The 21,048-nt window shown below is 44.7% G+C and overlaps 1 protein-coding gene across 2 annotated transcripts in view; it reads left to right on the top strand.

The window, feature by feature from the left end:
• The first annotated feature begins 6,708 nt into the window (after window positions 1–6,708).
• The window catches only part of OSBPL8 (oxysterol binding protein like 8), a 154,897-nt gene continuing 140,557 nt past the window's right edge, over window positions 6,709–21,048 (top strand). The window contains exon 1 of one of the 2 annotated variants that reach the window (XM_075932114.2): window positions 6,709–6,921. The gene's annotated coding sequence lies outside the window, so the exon portion shown is untranslated. Of the gene's footprint in view, window positions 6,922–7,041; window positions 7,311–21,048 lie in introns of those variants that run through there. The other variant, XM_075932119.2, reaches the window with a different exon arrangement.

Below are 21,048 nucleotides of genomic sequence, written 5' to 3'. Positions count from 1 at the left end.
CCTTTTTCCACAAGTGTCCAAATACTGTACAGGGGTTTTGTGGTGCTAGGAGAGCACTGTAAGGCTATCATGGCTTTATTTGAGACATTTAGGAAGAGGGAACAAACATGGCATGGATTAATATGAGCTTGTCCGTTAGCCAAATTTGAACCTAGATGGTCAGCAGTTTCTTTGGCACCTACTTACCTTACACATCTAGACTTGTGACTAAGTTTTCTAGAATCCATGGGTGCTCAGCACATGCTTTGAAAAGTTCCCTAGTTTTCTGAACTGACTTCAGTTCAGAGTGAAGCAGGCTGGTATCTTAGAAAATATGGGTGCACATGACTTGTCCAGTATTCAGAGAGTCAACAGTAGATTAGAACTCAGGACTCCTGAATCTTAAAACTATCCTCAATCCACTAGATTGCCAGTGACTTTACAAATTACAGTTCTACATTGAGAAAGCCCTAGTATATAACTCTTGTCAAAGTGAATTTATCTCCCTTGTAGATGTCTTTTGGTAAGAACCATTGCTTAATTAAGAGAAGCTTTATTAAAAGACATTTAACATCCATTCTTTCTAATTATAAAAGAATGTTCTAAGAAGCTGATTAGCATTTCAGTTCTGACAGTTGAAAAGAAGAAATCTTCTACACTCAGGAATGTATTTTAGGACTCCCCCCCCAAAAAAAATATTAAAAAGAAACAAGTATTGAGGTAAGAAAAATTCAGCCTTTTAATTAACACATATTATTCAAGGAACAGAATTAGAGATAATGTCAATGGAACATTACCATAGCATAATGGTCTCACAATGCGTTTGCTACATAATTGAGGCAAAGCAGAGGAAACCATGAGAAAGGTAGTCACCTGAAGCTGGGAATCTCATTTTCAAAGTAAGAAATATTGATCCTTTGACAAAGTTCTTTTATGATTATGTAAGGTTCTGTTGTGAAGATGCTGCTCTCCCACCTCTGCTCCTCCTAGAGCTCCAGGAATTCTTCATCCTTCTGCTGCAGGCAGCCCTGATTGGCTGCTCCTCCATAGGAAAGCAGGAGGAGTGGAAGGCAATTTATCGGGCTGGAAATGGCATGAAGCTTGGAGCTCCTCAACGATATTTAGACTGGTGCCAGCAGTAGCTAAAATTGCAACAGATGGCAAAACAGCAGATAGTATAGTCAAGCACATAGATTTGGCACATTCATTTTGACAGGCTATGTAGCTGAGTGGACGGAATTTGGATCTGCTGTAACAGAAACCTGGCTTCTAATCGCAGAACTTTCCTTATTTGTGAAATGGATGGCATCATAATCCCAAGAGTGGAATCTGGGGCCAGGGTCAATAATAAGAGCTTTGGATGGCACCAAAACATTAATAGTTGCCAGTAGAAGATGACTTCAACTCGTCCTGTGTCCTCCTGGTTTGTCGACCACTGTACTTACGGCTAAAGGGTATTTTCTGAGGGATGTGATCTGGCTCTCTTATTTAGATTTTTACCAGCAAATAGAAAGAACAGGGCTGCCAACTGTGAGACATATATACCATACACATCACTGCATTAATCTAGCTCCCATTCGGAGTGGCAGATCAATATACCAGATAGAGACACTCTCCAGCCCTACTAGACATCTGCTTTCCTCTTCCACAGTACAACAGGTGAGAGAAAGGGATGTTTCAAGCAAGAAGGGTGAGAGTTACAGATGCCGAGACATGGTTGGGAGAGGCTAAGTACATCATGTCATGCGGGGAGTTAGGATGCAGGAAGCTAGTTGAGATGCCTGAGTGCTTGTGTCCATGGGTCTTGTTCGGAGCTGGGGTGTTTGGGAGATAAAGAGTAAGACTGGTGGGAATCTATGGAAGGGTCAGTTTGAGCTTAGCTGTGGAAATAATATAGACAGGTGGTGGTTGGTCAGACTGCAATTTGGGATGGTTAGCTGAAGGAGCTGTTGTAGGATGTGTGTATCAGGCTGTGCAGTGTGTGTTTGTGTTTGGGGGTTTCTTGCTGTGTGCTGAGCTTGTGTTTGTTTGTGGGTTTTTTCCCTCTCTTTCCCTTCCCCTCCCCCTTCACCCCCACGGAGTGTGAGCTGTGGCTGGCAGTTGGAAGCTGTGAACTTCTAATCAAGGTTTGAAATCTAGAAGCCTCTGCTAATTGGTTGAGCCTTAATCAGGGGGAGGGGCTATTAGGCAGTTTGAGGCTTTATAAAGCAGTGAGTCAGCGACCAGGGACTGCAAACAGGGAGTTTTGAGATGGAATTGGGAGGGGGGTAAGATACACTCACCATGCTTTAAAATTTTTTCTCTAAACTATTAGCAAAACTTCCTGAGCTCTGGTGGGCCTTCAGGGGTTGATTGCATCAGAGGCAAAGCTTTGAGCCAGGCCTAGCCTCAGTCTTATAAAAAAGGCAGCCAGAGTGACCTCAGAGACCAGCAAACAGGGCAACAGCCAACAGGGGCATTTACCTGGGAGTTCACCTTGGGAGACTCCCATAGTGTTTGGTGCTCTTTTCCTTAAAAAATGTTTTTTTTCTCTCTCCTGCCCTTCAAGGAGGCATTTAAAAACATCTGAGGAATCTCTCAGAAGGAAGGCAGGTATGGATAGTGATAGGTCTGCTGTTGTTACCTGCACAGCATGTGCCATGTTTGTCTTCCTCCCGGAAGAAAGAAGGGATTTCATCTGCACTAAGTGCAAGCTGGTCGCCATTTTGGAAGAAAAAATTAGAGGACTTGAGGCCCAAGTATCAACCCTACGTTCCATCAGAGAGGATGAAGACTTCCTCAATAGAAGGCAGCATTTAATCCTGCAAGTACAGCAAGTGGAAGAGCCAGTGAGGGCAGTACAGAACAAGAAAGAGAACTGGCAGCATGTAACTTCTAGAAGAAGAAGGCGGCCAACTCAGGTATCCCCCATACCTGTTGAGGTAAGTAACTGCTTTCAGGCTCTCTCCACAGGCACTGCAGTGGAAAATGCTTTGGCAAGGACCTCTCAGGGAAGAAATCAGAAGGGAACACCATCTACTGGAAGGCATGGAATGCGTAGTCCTAGGGATGGGGGTTCCACAATCACCATCCCCAAAAGAAGAAGACGGATGGTGGTGGTCGGGGACTCCCTCCTAAGAGGGACTGAGTCATCCATCTGCCGTCCAGACCTGGAATCTCGAGAAGTGTGCTACTTACCAGGAGCTAGCATTCAGGATGTGACCAAGAGTCTTCTAAAACTAATCAAACCTTCAGATCGCTATCCCTTCCTGCTTCTCCATGTGGGAACTAACGATATGACCACGAATGACCTTGAGCAGGTCACAGCAGATTATGTAGGGCTGGGGAAAAAGGATCAAAGAATTTGAAGTGCAAGTGGTATTCTCATCCATCCTCCCTGTTGAAGGAAAAGGTCCACGTAGGGATTGTCGAATTGAGGAAGTAAATGCGTGGTTGCGCAGGTGGTGTCAGAGAAAGGGCTTTGGTTTTTTCAACTATGGGACTCTGTTCCAGGTACAAGGATTGTTAGAAAGAGATGGGATCCACTAAACAAGAGAGGAAAGAGCATCTTCACTGGCAGACTTGCAAACCTAATGAGGAGGGCTTTAATCTCGGTTTGTTGGGGGATGGTGACCAAAGCTCTGAGTAAGTGGGGAAGCCAGATACCAGGGAGAAATACAAGGAGGAACGAGCAACAAAGAAGGACACCTGATTCGGCTGGAGAAGGTAGGGCGAACAACTGGTTATCTAAGGTGTTTGTACATGAATGAAAGAAGCCTGGGAAACAAACATGAAGATTTAGAAGCCCTGGCCCAGTCAAAGAACTATGATTTGATTGGAATAACGGAGACTTGGTGAGATGACTCGCATGACTGGAGCACTGTCACGAAGGGTATCAACTGTTCAGGAAGAACAGGCAGGGGAGGAAAGGAGGAGGAGTTGCATTGTATATAAAAGAGCAGTATGATTGCTCAGAGCTCCAGTATATAGAGGGGGAAAAGCCTGTTGAGAGTCGATGGGTTAAGTTTAGAGATGGAAGCAACAGGGGTGAAGTTGTGGTTGGTGTCTGCTATAGACCACCGGATCAGATGGATGAGGTAGACGAGGCTTTCTTCAGACAACTGAGAGAAGCTTCCAGATCACAGGCCCTGGTTCTCATGGGGGACTTTAATCACCCTGACATCTGTTGGGAGACCAGTACAGCAGTACACAGACAATCCAGGAAGCTTTTGGAGGATGTTGGGGATAACTTCTTGGTACAAGTGCTGAAGGAACCGACCAGGGGCCATGCGCACCTTGACCTGCTGCTCACAAAGAGGGAGGAACTAGTAGGGGAAATAGAGGCGAGTGACAACCTGGGAAGCAGTGATCATGAAATGGTAGATTTCAGGATCCTGACCAAAGGAAGAAAGGAGAGTAGCAAAATACACACCCTGGACTTCAGAAAAGCAGACTTTGACTCCCTTAGAGAACTGTGGACAGGATACCCTGGGATGCTTACATGAAGGAGAAAGGAATCCAGGAGAACTGGCAGTATTTTAAAGAAGCCTTATTAAAGGCACAGGAAGAAACCATCCCGATGCGCAGCAAGAGAAGCAAATATGGTAGGCGACCAGATTGTCTTACCAGGGAAATTCTTGGTGAGCTTAAACACAAAAAGGAAGCTTACAAGAAGTAGAAACTTGGACAGATGACTAGGGAGGAGTATAAATATATTCCTTGAGAATGCAGGGAAGTTATCAGGAAGGTGAAAGCACAATTGGAATTGCAGCTAGCAAGAGATGTGAAGGGTAACAAGAAAGGTTTCTACAGGCATGTTAGCAATAAGAGAATGATCAGAGAGGGTGTGGGGCCCTTACTGGATGAGGGAGGTAACCTAGTGGCAGATGATGTGGGAAAAGCTGAAGTATTCAATATTTTCTTTGCCTCTGTCTTCATGGACAAGGTCAGCTCCCAGACAAATGCACTAGGCAATGTAGTATGGGAAGGAGGTGGACAGCCCTTGGTGGGGAAAGAACAAGTTAGGAACTATTTAGAAATGCTAAATATACACAAATCCATGGGTCTGGATTTAATGCATCTGAGGGTACTGAGGGTATGTCTACACTACCCCGCTAGTTCGAACTAGCGGGGGTAATGTAGTCATCTGCAATTGCAAATGAAGCCTGGGATTTGAATTTCCCGGGCTTCATTTGCATAAAGCCGGCCGGCGCCATTTTTAAATGCCGGCTAGTTCGAACCCCGTGCCGCGCGGCTACACGCGGCACGGAGTAGCTAGTTCGGATTAGGCTTCCTAATCCGAACTAGCTGTACTCCTCATTCCACTTTCTGGGTGTCTGGCTGGTGAGTCTTGCCCACATGCTCAGGGTTTAGCTGATCGCCATATTTGGGGTCAGGAAGGAATTTTCCTCCAGGGTAGATTGGCAGAGGCCCTGGAGGTTTTTCGCCTTCCTCTGTAGCATTGGGCACAGATCACAGCTGAAGGACTCTCTGCATGTTGGGGCCTTCAAAGTATTTGAAGGCTTCAATATCTGAGACATAGGTGAGAGGATTATTCTAAGAGGGGTGGGCGAGATTCTGTGGCCTGCACTGTGCAGGGGGTCAGACTAGATGATCATAATGGTCCCTTCTGACCTTAAAGTCTATGAGTCTATGAGTCATATGAGTCTATGAGACCTAGGGATTACAGTGGATGAGAAGCTGGATATGAGTCAACAGTGTGCCCTTGTAGCCAAGAAGGAGGAGCACTGCCAGAAGATCTAGAGAAGTGGTTATTCCTCTTTATTTGGGTCTGGTGAGGCCACATCTGGAGTATTGTGTCCAGTTCTGGGCCCCCACTATAGAAATGTGGATGCATAGGAGAGGGTCCAGCAGAGGGCGACCAAAATGATTAGGGGTCTGGAGCGCATGACCTATGAGGAGAGACTGAAGGATTTGGGTTTGTTTAGTCTGCAGAAAAGAAGAGTGAGGGGGGATTTGATAGCAGCCTTCAACTTTCTGAAGGGAGGTTCCAAAGAGGATGGAGTGAAGCTGTTTTCAGTAATGATGGATGGCAGAACAAGGAGCGATGGTCTCCAGTTAGAGTAGGAGAGGTCTAGGTTGGATATTAGGAAAAACTTTCACTAGGAGGGTGGTGAAGCACAGGTGGTTACCTAGGCAGGTGGTGGAATCCCTAGAGGTTTTTAAGTCTCAGCTTGACAAAGCCCTGGCTGGGTTGATTGAGTTGGGATTGGTCCTGTCTTGGGCAGAGGGCTGGACTTGATGACCTCCTGAGGTCTCTTCCAGTTCTCTGATTCTATGGGGCTACAGCTGGAAGAAGCCAAAGGGGGGAGGATGACGAGAGCTGCAGGAGCCCACGGGCTGAGGGGTGTGCCAGACTGTAGCTGTGCGTGTTGTGTTCTGGGTATGACGGGTGTGTGTTGTGCCTTGCTGAGGCTAGGGGTGCGGGTCGGACTGTAGTTGTGGTTGCAGGCTCCCGAGAGGTGTTGGCCAGGCTGTAGCTGAGGGTGTTGTGCTCTGGGAACGGGAGGGCTGTGAGGCCGTGCGGGGCTGTCTCTGGGGGAGGGGTGGGGCTGCGGGAGGGGACCTGGCTGCTGGTGGGTCGGGAGGCCGGGCCGGCACTGGCCATTCTGAAGGGGCTGGGGGCGGGGCTCAGGAGCTGTCAAACCCGCACCCCGCCCTCCCTAGCTCTGCGCCAATGAACCCGGCCCGGCGCCGTCACGTGACCAGGAGGGGCGTGGCTCCCCGGGCCCTCCCGCCCAGCCGCTCCAGGGAGAAGCCGGCGCGGTTGGTGAGAGGATCAAACAGCGACGCTGCGCCGCGGCGGGGTCCGGGCAGAGGAGCCGGGGGCTGGGTCCTGCAGCGGGGCAGGAGGCGTCCGGGCCACGACTCCCCCCCCAGCCAACCGGGGCCGCGCGCGCCCCTTAGTCACGCGCCGCTCCCGGCCGGGGGCCGCCGGGGAAGGTGAGAGCCGCGGTCTGGGGCGCCCCGAGGCAGGGACTGGGGCTGTTCCGCCCCCTCGGCCGCGGCGGTGACGCTGCGGGGGCTTCCCCCAGTCGCTGATGTTCCCTTGGTGCCCCCGGGCTGCTGCTACGGCCCCTCCTACAATGGCCCTTCGGCCAGCGCAGCGCCCGGCCCGCCCTGGGTCAAAGCGGGGTGGCGGCCCCTTAACTGCCCCCTCCCCCAACCGCTGCGCGGCGAGAAGCGCTGGCTGGTCCGCAGCCCGTCCCTGCGGGCGAGTCACCCCCAGCGTCTCTGTGGCGCTTGCTTGTTTGGCACAACGGTCCGATCGCAACTTCAGGCGGTGCTTTATCTGCGCAGGGCGCCTGAATGATCGAGTGGAGTTGTGTTGGGTGGGTAAAATTGTTGGGGAAGAATGTAGCTGGGACTGTGGAATGATTCTTTAGGCAGGGGAAATGTGTGGATAAAATACTGAAAACTGCACCGCTCTTCTGTTGTTGAAATTCTTGGAGACACATGGGGAAAATGTGTTGAGGGTTGTGTGACTCTCTACACGTGATATCACGGGTAGCTTTGTCCTTTGGCTGGCACTTAATGTGGTGCCTCTTTCATCTTTAGGTGGATGTATCCGCTGATGTATTTATTAATCAGACTAAGAAAAATATTTTGCTTTGCAAGTTCAGAGAAAATGAAAAGCAGTTAATTGTCATGCAGGCTACATCCTCCTTGGATGCTTAATGAGCAAGTAATTTAAGCTGAAACTAGGACTCAAAGTAATATAGTAATAGTCCCTTTCAAAAATACAGAACACAGTTAAAAATGTAGTTTTCTTGGTCATCAGTGATATGTTTTCCCTAGTACTGGGAAAGGAGTTTCCCGATTAACTGTTTAATTCCGCCAAGGGAACAAAACTTAAATTTCTCTAGTACTGTAAACTGTTGTATGTCACTGCTGATCAACTTACATGTTTATTAGAAATGTTTGTTTGAAACACTGATACTTTGAATGCATTGCTTTTGAAAAAAAATATTTAATACTTAATAGTTTAATGAACTGCTGTGATCTTTTAGTTTTCAGTCCAGTTTGCAGTATCCCTATCACGATTGTTTTAAAACAATCTATAAGTCTGTCCAAGAAAGTGCAAAACCTGCAAACTCAATCTGCCTTACAAAACACTCCTCCTCTCCCCTCCCCTCCCCCCTTGAAATATTTTTGTGAAGGTAGTTTTCTAACTTAAATGAGTTGACCCTGACACTTTTTTATTAGAAATTCACATATAAGCAAATGAATTTATATGTGGCATTTAAAATAAAACAAAGAGCTGTTTAAGTTGAGGACTGGAAATATCTCAAAACATTAATTTTCATGAGACCTCTTTTAGCTGAAACTTTAGATGTTTTAGTTTAATCCCTGGAGATAATCAGTAACATGCAAGAAGATTCCTCCTTGATTTCCATTCTAGTCTAACAGATTTATTAAGTCACGAGCTTTCATGGGTAAAACCCCCAGATGAGTTGGAGTGGAAATCACAGAATCCGGGGTCCAACCCTGACTTGTATGGTTGGGTCCTAATTAAAGCTTTGATGTAAACCTCATTTTTATTCTCAAACTTTTGAAATAAGGGCTGTAACAATTCTTGTAAACATCAGCTGTTGAGCACTTGTCAGCTCACAACAGATGTAGCGAGGGTGTACTTGGTTCCATTCTTTTGCTCACCTTGCCAACTCCCCTCCTGTGGGCTGGTGAGAGTCTGAAATTGGTAGCTCTCCTTCCTTAAGCATAGTGCTTAAACCAAAACTACACTTTCACTTTGCTTATTTGTCATATCTTTAGAAAATACTGAGGAGCTTCTTTGAATCCAGTGCAATCACCCAGAGATGTTCTTTCAGCCATGCACTAATTTTCCTAAAAACTGGTTACTGCTATAAACTGCTGTGCCATAGTTTAAACTGCTGTGTGTCTGATATAGAGTGAGCAGTGTTCTGGTCTTTGAAACGCTACAGTAACACTTGAAAAGCAGGATTCTTGTCCATTCTAGTTCATTGCCTTTTTTTTAAAAAAAAGCTTATACCTGGAAAGAAGGGGTAGAGGGTGTCTGAAGGGGTGTTGGAGCCTTCTACAATTATGGTCAATTATGAGCTTTTAGTTGGTGATAGTCAAGGGAGCTGTGAGTAGCTCTCTGCACTATATGATATTACAACACTGTGATTTATTTATTAACCAATCAGTATGCTTTTTCTATGTTAACCAGTTGTAGCTGACATAATACTTGGTCACAATAACTAGGGATGTCAGATGTCATGTAATTGAGTAGTCATGTAACCACATAAAATATTATTGGTTACACGACTATTCAGTAGTCCCCAGGGATGGGGCTGGCAGCCAGTGTGCTCCAGCTCCACTGCTGGGGAGCCCTCTGCCACTCCCTGCTGCTGCCGCTGATACAGATGCAGCAGCTCAGTGTGGAAGGCAGGAGGTGATCTGTGACGGAAGCCGGTTTAAAAACCAGCTCCCCTTTCATGATGCCTACCCACTTGCACTGCTGTGTGGAAGCACCCCCTGTCCTTGAGGATCTTGGCCCTTTTCCCCCTTCTCACGGACCGGGGCTGCTGCTGCAAAGCAGCCTCTGCCTGTGATGGGCTGAGGCTCACCATGGACAGAGGCTCCTCCATGGGATGTGGAGCAGCCTCTTTCCATGGGTAGCTTGGAGGACCTCCTGTTGACAGGGGCTACTTCCACCCCTTTGTGGCAGACTTGCCTGCACTCCCCTTGTGCTGGGGGGTGGTGGTGCCACTGCTTGGCTGGTGCTGTGGTAAACCAGCTTTTAAGCTGGCTCCTGCCTGCCCCACTCGCTGCCTCTGCAGGTTCTGTAATAGCTGATACATGTGGGGAGCTGGCTTGACAGCTGGCTCTCTGTGTGTATTGGCTCCCATCTGCCACCCCTTAACCTCCAGGCTGCTGTGCCTTTATCAGAGGCAGCACAGCTGGGTGGGAGGGAGAGGCAGATGGATCTGGTGTTTGTGCGGACCTTCTTAAAGCCAGCTTCTCATGGGCACTGGCTCCCACTCCCTCTCTTCCTGGCCTTACTGCCTCTATATCAGAGGCAGCAAGGTGGGAGTGCATGTAGTTGATAAGCCTAGGCTTATTGGTTAATCATTTACTCGACTATATGCTAACATCCCTAACAATAACCAAGAAAATAAATATACATAAAGTAGTCAGTGAAACAATGAATTCACACTACTCTGACTTCTTTGGCTAGTGTTGATTGCTAATTTGGTTCCTGAACGACCGAGGTCTGAGTATCACTCCCTTTAGTATTTCAGATGTAACAGAGTCCTTCTTTTAGAAAAAAGAAAAGCTAATTAATGGCTGTGAATAAAAGGAACTGGTACCGAGACAGCTACATGCACATGACAGCAATGAATTGAATATTTTTCCTGTTTTTAAACATGGGTTGTGGAGGCTTTTGTAAATTGGGAACCAAAGATCTGTTTCTCTGTTTAAAAGTACTTTTAAAGGGTGTCCAAGGAAACATTCCCCCAGCCCTAACTATTGTCAAGGATCATTTCACTTTTTAGCAACTCTGAGACTTTAAGATCTCTTTAACAAAGCTAAGGCAAACACTGTGTATAAAACCTAAAATCCTTTTCTCTCTCTTTTGTGTGTGTGTGTGTGTGTGTGTGTGTGTGTGTGTGTGTGTGTGTGTGTGTGTGTGTGTGTGTGTGTGTGTGTGTGTGTGTGTGGGTTAGCTGCACAGAAAAAAATAAGTAGGGTTTGTACTCTTCTTGCTGCGTCTGACATAATGAAAGCCTCGTGTACGTAATTTTTAAAAATTTTGCTTGTTTTTTTAACGTATTATAAAATTATATCAGGTCTGCTCTGGAAGCCTCTGTGATTCTCTAGAGTTGTCAGAAACTGTGAAATCCCCAGTGTCAGGAAAATGAACACAGAGTAACATGATTTTTAATTCTTTCTTTTTTTTTTTTGCATCTGATATTCTTGGCATTTGTTGTGCTGGTTAACTTATGTACTTAAGTGGCATGATTCCTATTGACTATAGTGGGAGAGATGGATCAGTCTGAAAATTTGACATAAAGTGCACCTAGTTTGATTAATGTGCACCTAACTCTGCTGTAGCTACACCATTTCTTTAGGATTGTAGTCTGTGGGGAAGTAAAGATATTAATGTTATGAACCACACATTGCTAAAATGTGATTAGGAGCAAGTCCTATTATGCAGGATTTACATTTCCTTGCATTCTGATTTGTCTCCAAGGAACCCTTTTTTCCCCACGTGTAAAAAAAAAACTTCACATAATGACAGATATATAGGTCTTCCCTGCTATCAGTTTTAAACTAAGGGTCACAAATACAGCAGACTGTTTTTCATGATGGTTCATGCACCAGATATTATTTAAAAAAAATTACTATAACAGAAATGCCTCCCAGAACTTCTGTACTATAAATTATGAGAAGCAGCATGTCTCCTAAAATGTTTTAATTCTTGACAAAAACTTGGGTTTATAGATTTTTTTTGGGGAGAGATGCTTAAGTGTTCAGTACTCCAAAAACATTGAGAAGGGCTTGAAAAGAGATAAAGAGCTTGATCTCTAGTTTGATCTGACTTTTCCCCTCCACTTCTTTTTGTTTCCCCAACTGTGATATCTTTCTATCTCCTGTTGTGTACCTGGCTGTCACTTGAGGCTGTAAGTCACAAGGGCTCTGTAATTCAGGCCTTGTGCTCTTCTGCTTCTGAACAGGGAAAAATCTTGATTAAAAGTAGGTATCACTGTATTTGACAAATATGTGCTGACTTGCTTGCTTTGCTGTGGCAGTAGACTTGCTGTATGAACCATAATAACTTTCACGTAATAGGATTTGTCATTATTTTAATGTAATGGCTATCTCCGCTTCAGAGGAAGAGATGATTTAAAAATAAATGAGCTAAGTATCATGAAAGGAGACAAGAGGAAGGGAACTGTAGTATTAAGGTAGCAAGAACAAATCATTATTTTCAATATTTTATACTGGTTAAATGTTGCACCACTTTTCTGGAAGTGCCCACGAAGTACTAGATGCAGTACAAACATAAACGTTGGTAGTTTTTCCCCCAAAGAACTTAGTATTGTATTTTTAGATTTCTACTTAATGTTGTCTGATAAACAAGCAGTTAACGAAGATTGTGCAAATCATCTGTCAGGAGTGCTGAGGGAGAGGACTGTAGCTGGAACTCATTAAAAGGTATATTTGCATGGCTGCTGTGTTTACAGGAAATGAAAAATTAGAGGTTTTAAAATTATGCAGTTGCAGGCAGTCACTGAGATGAGATGTGGAGGAAGTGCAGAGTGTTTGCTTTTCTAAATGTCAAACTGAACAGGTTCTTCACTGAGTAGTACTAAATTTATTTTCTCCATTCTGTGCACAGATTTACTCATGTTAAATCAAAGTTTTAAGTTTTAGTCCACTCTAGCATATTTCTAGTCAGATTATTTTAAACATATATGATGCATGTATACCTTGTAGCATAAATAGTATTGGAAGATTAGGAATTGGAATTACCAGAGGCCAAGGAAAAATTAGTCTTGGTGTTCAATCCAGAGCCCTATTTCCCCATAAAGAAGGAGAGACGGGATGTTTTAGGCTTCCTATTTGGGAGATGTCTTTGTATTCTGCTTGGTTAAGTCATCGCGTGTAGCAGTCTTTGGCTAGGAAGAATGCAGAAACAACTGATGGAGGAACAAAGGAGGAAGCTTGCTGCTGCTGAGAGGCTGTAGGAGGGCTTCTGCTACTTCCGCCCTATAACCACACTCAGTCAGGAAGCTGTGGGATTCTTGGGGCACAGTGAGACCCATGAATAACTTCTGTGCCTGCATCTACTGGTAAGCTTTTCTAACTAGGGGTAGAGTGCAATTGACAGTTGTGAACAGTTGCAGTGAAAATGACTCTGCTTGTTTTACTGCTTACTGAGGAAGGTATATGCAACTGCTAAAGCACTGTCTCTGTCTTCCTATACATCTTTTAAGCAGATAGTGATGCGATGCTAGCCTTCGATGCTAAAAGATTTTCTTTGCAATTTGTAAGGAATCTGAATTAAGGCCCAGATTCTCAAAGGCAGGCACCTATGCAGCTATTTAAAATAAAATATTAGTTTCTACATAACTCAATGACTTCGGGCTCTTTCTGTTCCAGTCCCCTTTCAACTTGGGGAGAGAGGGGAGGGGAGTTCTTGCTGCTGGAGACTAGATATCTTATTATTTTTTTATATCCGGGACACAAATATTTGCTGCCTCTTGGAGAGATTATCACCAGTGTTGAATCTCGCTTAGTTTTATAAATGACACAAGGCATAATCTTTTGGACAGCAAAATCATGAGATCATTACATCAGTGAAGTTGAGTAGAACAAATTTCAGGTACCAGTATTAAAGCAAATACTCAATCAGCTCATGGTAACAGCATGTTACTTGCTTTTCCAGTAACTTGGTAAAGGTTAATTTAGCCCTGGTCCACATTTAAATTTTGATTTCCCTAGCAACGTCAATTACCATATGAAAAAATCACACCCCTGATAACTTACAGTTAAGCTGGATTTGCTCTAGTGCAGAGATGGCTAGGTTGATGGAAAAAGTCTACAATTGACCTCACCATTGTCTGTTGGAGAGTTATATAACTTATTTTGATCAAAAAACCTCTTTGCTGTTGGTATTAGAGTGGCATAGCTGCTCCTATAGCACCCATAGTGTAGCTGTGCCCTTAGCCTTGTAGCTTATATTGATAATAGATAGCCTTGCACTTTCATAGAATCATAGAATACTAGGACTGGAAGGGACCTCGAGAGGTCATCGAGTCCAGTCCCCTGCCCTCATGGCAGGACCAAATACTGTCTATAGACCATCCCTGATAGACATTTATCTAACCTACTCTTAAATATCTCCAGAGATGCAGATTCCACAACCTCCCTGGGCTATTTATTCCAGTGTTTGACCACCGTGACAGTTAGGAACTTTTTCCTAATGTTCAACCTAAACCTCCCTTGCTGCAGTTTAAGCCCATTGCTTCTTGTTCTATCCTCAGAGGCCAAGATGAACACGTTTTTTCCCTTCTCCTTATGACACCCTTTTAGATACCTGAAAACTGCTATCATGTCCCCCCTCAATCTTCTCTTTTCTAAACTAAACAATCCCAATTCTTTCAGCCTTCCTTCATAGGTCATGTTCTCTAGACCCTTAATCATTCTTGTCGCTCTTCTCTGGACCCTCTCCAATTTCTCCACATCTTTCTTGAAATGCAGTGCCCAGAACTGCACACAATACTCCAACTGAGGCCTAACCAGTGCAGAGTAGAGCGTAAGAATGACTTCTCATGTCTTGCTTCGTGTTTGTAGATCAGTGACTTTGAATGTATTCCTACACCATGTACTTTAGAGTTCATTGTACACCCTCTTAATTCTGATTAGTTTCATTAAAAACCAATTTCTTTATAGATGATCTGAGAGCACATAGAGTACATCTGTAAACAGTACTTCTATGTAATATAGTATGTTTGGCCAGGAAATGCTTCTGCCAAGGTTCCTGTGTCTTAGGTAGATTCTATGATGACAATGCCCTCACCAATTCAGTACGGGATCCCAAAACAATTTTTTTATTCCATCTGCCCTTTATAATGTGGTGCAGATTTTCATTTGCAATGTATGTAGTATAGAAGCTCTTGGAATGGGAAAGAGGGAGCAGCTAGTAGTGGTTGACAGATGGTTTTGGATGTAGGGTGCCTGGGAAATTGAGGAATTAGTCTTGGCTTTTGGCAGTGAAAAGGCAGCTTGCTCTTCTGGTTCTGGGAAGTAAAGAAATCTTCATATCACCATCCCTTTTCAGTAGGTGGGAATATGAGTTTTATTTTGCAGTGAACTCTTTCCTACTGCAGTTAACAACATTTGGTCCTACATGCAATAAAATGAAGACGCTTCAGGTTTTCTTTTTTGCTAATATTTTTAGCAGTTAAATAACTGTACTATTTGATACATGCTGCACAGTTTAGGTAACCTGTGTAATTGATCTTGCATTTGGTACTTTCACCTCATCCCCATTTTCTCCATTTTTTTAAAAATTGCTCTGGTTGTGTCTAGTCTCTCATTGGATTCATAAGTTTAGGGGGGTAGTGTTACTGTTTCTGTTTGCACAGTGATCCTGAGTGGTGCCTCAGAGTGGTACTTGGATACAAATGCTAGTTAATATTGCTTTATTGACATGAGTGGGAGCAAATTTTGTTTTTCTTTTCCAGATCTGCTCACTTTACCAGTAGACATGTGTAGATGCCACTGAATTGGTCAACTTACATTCTGAAGGCTTCTTTTGTGTTAAGGGGGTGAGATTTTTTTGAAGAATCTTAGATTAAGATGCACAATTGTGTACATAAGTTTATGCAGGTGTTTAACTGCATGAAACCCACAACCCTCATATGTGGTTTGCATTGTTACTTTACTCAGTGACTTAACTTCCTCAGGGAAGTTGTTTTTGGGTTGAAATTTATTTATTTGGTCTTGGATCAAAGGTAATCTTATATTGGATAGATTTAGTGGTCAACACAATCACTTTCCAATTATGAGAAGACATTTTCCTGTATATTACTGGAGATGTTTTAATGCTTACATAACTAATGGAAGAAATTAGAACTTCATAGTTAGTTGAAGCAAATACTTCAGGTTTGATGAAAACAGGCTTAGCATTTTAAATTACATATTTAAAGCTGATTGTGAGATGTTACCTACATTAGTAGAGTAGATATAATAAAACCCAAACTACAGTTTCATCCACACCTCTTTCCTTAGGGCCCAGTCAGGAGTCATAGAAAATGGGGATAGAAATGTAGAATAGAATATGGGGGAAGAGAGAGTGTGGGGCACGTTGGGCTGCTAGGTGGGATGTCACACAGTGGGATCAGAATGGCTAGGGGCAGGGACTGAATGGGAGCATGGGTGCAGAGACACAGGGATGGAAGCAGATGTGCCTGCCTGAAAGAGAAGGGCTGGGAATCAACCAGGATCAGTGAGCCTCCTGTATGCAAACAATCCTGTGACTGGTTTAATCATAAAGCTCGCCTTGGGGCTGTCACTTGGAGTGCTTGTCATGCCACTGAGCCTATCTGCTTGCCCTATGAGGTGCTGAACTACCTTGTCCTGCTGGGCCAAAAGCTCTGGTGTCTTCCAGACAAGGCACAATTAGGGTAACAACATGAATAATGGACAAGCTCAGCTCTGGGAAGGCTTAGTTATCGGGCTTTGTCAGCATCCAAGAACACAAGCCTTAAGAGGCCAAACCCCTCAAAAATCAGTCTTGCACAGAGATGTTCTCTCTTTTTATTAATGAAAGCAAGATGCATGCACAGCTGTGGTTCACACTCCCCATCCCCTCTCCCCCCAAACGGTTAATTACCCTGGGTTTGTTAGTAAAAAAACTTTTGTTTTTTATTAAATATAAAAAGTAGGATTTAATTGACTGCAAGTGAAAACAGACAGATCAAAGTAAATTACTAAGCCAAAATAAACAAAACATACCGCTAATCTTAATACACTGAGAAATCATTACAGATCCTAATTTTCACCCTAGTCCTTATCTCAGATGCAATTCTTCACAAGCCACAGTTGATCTTTTTTGGCTTGGGTCTAATAGCCACTTTTATATCCTCTTCAGATAGAAGGTAGTTTCAAAGGCAAGATAAAGAGGGCTGTTGATTTCTACCCATTCCTTACATAGAATTTCCTCAGGGCAGAAATTGTTTATTTTATCTCTCCATCCCTAAGGAAAAATACCAGATTCAAGATGCATTCCCGCACCAGGTGGTAAGGATGTTAACACTGTTTATTTTGATAACCATGAACATGGGTGGTTGGTGAAGGCAGGGCTTGGGGAGGCAAGGGTAGCCTACGCAGCCCCACCTCCAACCCTGCCCCTTTTGCTGAGGCCCTGCCCCTTCCCTGTTCTCCTTCCCCCCCCCCCCCCACAAAGAGGTGGGGCGGTGTGCTGCATGCTTCCTCCTTCCCAACCATGGGGAGGTGAGCAGGCAGCCACATGCTCGCCCAAACCTCACCAGCCCTGGGAGGGAAGGAGGGTGCTAAGTGTGTGGCATGGCCCCGGCCCTGGAGGATGGCATACTGCATGGCCTGCCCCAGCCCAACTTCGCTAGCCCCTGAGCACAGGGTAAGGAAGGAGGGTGTGGTGCACGGTGTAGCCCATCCCAGTATCTCCAGCCCCAGAGCACCTACAGCAGGTGTTCTGGTGGGGGAATGTGGGCAGGGCTGTACCTGGCAGTTTGGGAAGGCAAATCCTTTCCTTGCCTAGCATACCAAACACCCACGACAGTGTAACCACTAAAATTGTTAGCGGTTACTCAGCTCCCCTGGGAACAGGACCAGCAGGCAGTGTACTCCTTGCTGCTGACCCCGCTCCCAGGTAGCTGCCTGTGACCCCATGCTGCTGCCTCTGTGTCAGAGACAGCAGCCTAGGACAGCAGAAGCCCCCAAGGCTGGTGGGGAGGGGGATAGAGCTCCCTGTGGACAGAGGCTGCAACCTCTGTCTGTAAGGCGCCTGGGCCCCGTTGGATAGGGGCAGCAGGCAGTTTCCCTGCATGCTCGGCATTTAAAACTTGGACTAGTTGGCTGGGACTGAACCAGTCTGTCCATCCAAGTTTTAAATGCAGATCACCAAGGAGCAGGGTTGTTGTGGTTAACCAGGACCGTTAATGGATAAGCAGTCACTTATCAGTTACCTGGTTACCCAGGTAATCACTAACATCCCTACCAGGTTGCATGGTCACATGTCTTTCTAGGACCAACCAAGTTTGGGGTTACAAGACAAACCTATTTACAGACCTTGACCACGGTGCCATTATGTTTCCGGATTCTAACTAAAAATGGCCCTCATTATAATTCTAAGGGTATGTCTAGACTACATGGCTCTGTCGCCAGAGCCATGTAGATTAGTTTACTAGACATACCCAAATGGAGCGGCAATTTAAATAATTGCCGCTTCATTTAAGTTTACATGGCTGCCGCGCTGTGCTGATCAGCTGTTTGGCGGCACAGTGCTGTAATCTGCATGCTCCGCGGTCAACATCAAAGGCATTTGTCGACTTCCCCGGTATGCCTCATCCCATGACAAATGGGAGGTCGACAAATGCCTTTGATGTCGACCACGGAGCATCCAGTCTACAGCCCTGTGCCACCAAACAGCTGATCGGCACAGCGCGGCAGCCATTTTAATTTAAATGAAGCGGTGATTATTTAAATTGCTGCTTCATTTGGGTATATTTAGTAAACTAGACTACATGGCTCTGTCGCCAGAGCCATGTAGATTAGAGATACCCTAAGTGTGCTAAACAGATTCACACTTCATACTTCCAACTTCACATACAAGAATGATATATGCATAGAATATATCACATTCAAATAGAATATACACATTCAACAGATTATAACTTCTAAAAATGTCACGATGCATTTTGCCTAACATGTCTTCAAGTTATGCATATTTATATTCATAAGCTAATTTTCACAAGACTTGGGGGACCATGACATTCCTCCTACGCCTGATTACTCCCAAAACCATACAAACCTGTTCATTGCTTCTCTCTCTGGCCCCACTCCCAAGAACTCTCCCAAGTTCTCTCTTTCAGCAGTTTTCTCCCTCATCTCTTTCTTTATCCCTGACTTCCCCATATTTTTGCACTGCTTCTGACAGGTGTGGGAAATGTTTGTATTGAGTAAAAATTCATTTAAACTACAAAGTTCTGTATTACATGCCTAGTAAGGATTCTGCCAATAAACATTTCCCGAATCATTTTTGTTGTCTGTATTGTTAAAAATATGCATGCAGTCAAGTGTTTTGAAATAAATTACCAAAATAATTGAAACTGGTATGATTATATTGTTGGTTCCCCCAAGAGTAATTTACTCTCCAACTGAGATGAGGCTAGCTTTTTTTATATTTCTTAAAGCCAGATACTTTGGTCCCATAACTGATAGGCTCATTTTCTTCTTGGTTACTAAATTTTCCAGAAAGCTTGCTATTAAAAGGCCCAAGCAAGTAATGTCTGTGACCCACAGCCTTGTTCACTGATCTCTTGTATACGTGAATTAAGATGTGCTGTTTCTGTGTGTGTGTGTGTGTGTGTGTGTGAACATACTCTTCTACAAAGCTAGTTATTCTTTTCTTGAAAGGTATGAAACTAAAGCAAAATAATGGCTCATGTGGTATTAGTGATGCATAACCATGAGATGAAGTTAAGAAATTTCAAGAGTCAGTGCAGCAAGAATTATTAACTTATACACATTGCTTTTCTAGTGATCCATTGTTCTTCAGTCTAAACTGTAATTACTGCTGTATTTTTCTGTGTGCCATAACGTGGGCCCATAGTATATCCTGATATTTTTACATTCAGGCAAAGTATAATATTCAGAAATTAGTTGTACTTGATTTCTCAATCTGAACATTGTCTTAATGCTCTCCCTTGAAATATAAACTTGACATGCATGATACTTAAAATAATGACGCTAAAATGCCCTTTGTTTAAATACTGATTGACTGAAAATTAATCCCTCCCTTCTACAACATCATGAAGTGAATGAATGAACGTCTTTGTGTTTTGAAGGGGTACTGTCACATCATACGTGGACATACCTCTTTAAGAACTTTAATCCTAAAAAATCAAAGATCAATAGAAGACACTTTCACAAAATTCTTGAAGACTTATTCCAATGGGAATCTTTTATCAATAAACAAAAGTTCCCTGCAGTGCCAGCAACTTGACACAGATGGTATCCAAAATACTAGCCCCATGTGGCTATTTGGTCAGTTAAGTGTGGTTAGCTCACTATAGAGTGTTGCTAATTCTCTATAGCAGTAGCCACTATAGTGATTACTATACTGGCTGCTGCTTCAGAACTGGTTGGACACTATGGGTTTAGGGGCATGAAACTAGAAAATGAAACTATATATATTGTTTTTAAAGAGCAGGTTTTATTTTCCATGACAGGGCTCAGAGGAATGTTAGAAAAAACCTACCGAGAAATAACACACCATTTCAATGTTTTAAAAATCGTTTATGTAATATAATTATGGGGAATTTGTTACCTTAATAAGTGTTCATTCAGATACTAACTCTTTAATTCTGCTTGTTGCTTAAACTCATTTTTTTTTCATATTACTTTTATTTATCTCTGTATCTGAATCTAGTCCTCTAAAGCAATGTATGAATCTGCCTACTAGGAATGTAACAGTGTAGTCCAGCGTTTCCTAAACTATGGGCTGCCCATGTGCGGCGTTGCACGTGGGCGGGGAGGACGCCTGGGTGTGACATGATGGCCCGGGATTTTAAAACTCTTTAGAGGCACTTTGCGGGGCTGCCTCCGGGACCTGAGCGCAGCCTCCGGCCCCGCAACATGGAAGGCAGAAGGCAGGGAATGAGCTTGTGGAGGAGAGGCGAGGCGAGGGTGGTGGTGGCGGCGTGGGAGGGGCTTGGACGGAGTAGGAGGGGCTTGGATGGAGAAGGGGCTTGGGAGGGGAAGTCAGCAAGGGACAGGGTACAGGAGAGACAAATGCCAGGGGGCCAAGTGCAGACAATGAGGGAAAGGGCAGGAGGGGAGGTGTTAGTGGGAGAGGGGACAGGGTGATGCTGGGAGAGGAGAGGGGAAGGGCATTGGGGGCTGGAGGGGGAGGTGCTGGGAGAAGGCTTGAAAGAAGGGGTAGGCATGAGAAAGGTGGGGATGGAGCAAGGCATGTGTGAGGGCACAGAGGGGCAGGAGGGGAATGGGGCAGAGAATGGTGAGGGGGTGGGTATCAGGGGAAAAGGGGGCAGGGACAGTAAGGGAAGGGGGAGGCACCAGGAGAGTGCAGGGCTAAGGGAAGGTGCAGGTGCCAGGGGATTCTGGGGTGAAGCAGAAGGGCAGACACCTGCAGGGGAGGGACCAGCACCAGAGGAGAGAGGCAGGGCAGGTGTGTAGAGGGAGGTGTTAGAAGAGGGGTAGCTCACCTGATCAGAGTGGGGCCACTGGAGGAGTGGGCATAGGGGTGAGAGAAGGGCTGGTGGAGGGGGGGCAGGTCACAGGAGGGCTGAGGGCAGTGAGAAGGGCAGGAGT

Source organism: Pelodiscus sinensis, chromosome 1, assembly GCF_052426305.1.
Source record: "Pelodiscus sinensis isolate ZL-2025 chromosome 1, ASM5242630v1, whole genome shotgun sequence".
Classification (NCBI taxonomy): domain Eukaryota; kingdom Metazoa; phylum Chordata; order Testudines; family Trionychidae; genus Pelodiscus; species Pelodiscus sinensis.
Note: the sequence above shows the minus strand (reverse complement) of the source record. Positions and strands in the feature narration are given on the sequence as shown.